Genomic DNA, 1,577 nt, shown 5'->3' on the forward strand with positions numbered 1-1,577 from the left:
GGTGCTCGAACAGTTCATCCACTTCACCAACACCTTCCACCCCAACCTTCAGTTCACCTGGGCCATCTCCAGCACATCCCTCACCTTCCTGGACCTCTCAGTCTCCATCTCAGGCAACCAGCTTGTAACTGATGTCCATTTCAAGCCCACCGACTCCCACAGCAACCTACAATACACCTCCTCCCACCCACCCTCCTGCAAAAATTCCATCCCCTATTCCCAATTCCTCCGCCTCCGCCGCATCTGCTCCCACGACAAGACATTCCACTCCCGCACATCCCAGATGTCCAAGTTCTTTAAGGACCGCAACTTTCCCCCCACGGTGATCGAGAACGCCCTTGACCGCGTCTCCCGCATTTCCCGCGACACATCCCTCACACCCCGCCCCCGCCACAACCGCCCCAAGAGGATCCCCCTCGTTCTCACACACCACCCTACCAACCTCCGGATACAACGCATTATCCTCCGACACTTCCGCCATTTACAATCCGACCCCACCACCCAAGACATTTTTCCATCCCCTCCCCTGTCTGCTTTCCGGAGAGACCACTCTCTCCGTGACTCCCTTGTTCGCTCCACACTGCCCTCCAACCCCACCACACCCGGCACCTTCCCCTGCAACCGCAGGAAATGCTACACTTGTCCCCACACCTCCTCCCTCACCCCCATCCCAGGCCCCAAGATGACATTCCACATCAAGCAGAGGTTCACCTGCACATCTGCCAATGTGGTATACTGCATCCACTGTACCCGGTGCGGCTTCCTCTACATTGGGGAAACAAAGCGGAGGCTTGGGGACCGCTTTGCAGAACACCTCCGCTCAGTTCGCAAAAAACAACTGCACCTCCCAGTCGCAAACCATTTCCACTCCCCCTCCCATTCTCTTGATGACATGTCCATCATGGGCCTCCTGCACTGCCACAATGATGCCACCCGAAGGTTGCAGGAACAGCAACTCATATTCCGCCTGGGAACCCTGCAGCCATATGGTATCAATGTGGACTTCACCAGTTTCAAAATCTCCCCTTCCCCTACTGCATCCCTCAACCAGCCCAGTTCGTCCCCTCCCCCCACTGCACCACACAACCAGCCCAGCTCTTCCCCCCCACCCACTGCATCCCAAAACCAGTCCAACCTGTCTCTGCCTCCCTAACCTGTTCTTCCTCTCATCCATCCCTTCCTCCCACCCCAAGCCGCACCCCCCGCTACCTACTAACCTCATCCCACCTCCTTGACCTGTCCGTCTTCCCTGGACTGACCTATCCCCTCCCTACCTCCCCACCTACACTCTCTCCACCTATCTTCTTTACTCTCCATCTTCGGTCCGCCTCCCCCTCTCTCCCTATTTATTCCAGTTCCCTCCCCCCATCCCCCTCTCTGATGAAGGGTCTCGGCCCGAAACGTCAGCTTTTGTGCTCCTGAAATGCTGCTTGGCCTGCTGTGTTCATCCAGCCTCACATTTTATTATCTTATAATAAAATGTGAGGCTGGATGAACACAGCAGGCCCAGCAACATCTCAGGAGCACAAAAGCTGACGTTTCGAGCCTAGACCCTGTGCACTGGCTACGAGGTAAAG

The sequence above is a fragment of the Stegostoma tigrinum genome, chromosome 1, assembly GCF_030684315.1.
Source record: "Stegostoma tigrinum isolate sSteTig4 chromosome 1, sSteTig4.hap1, whole genome shotgun sequence".
In the NCBI taxonomy this organism is placed as follows: Eukaryota; Metazoa; Chordata; class Chondrichthyes; order Orectolobiformes; family Stegostomatidae; genus Stegostoma; species Stegostoma tigrinum.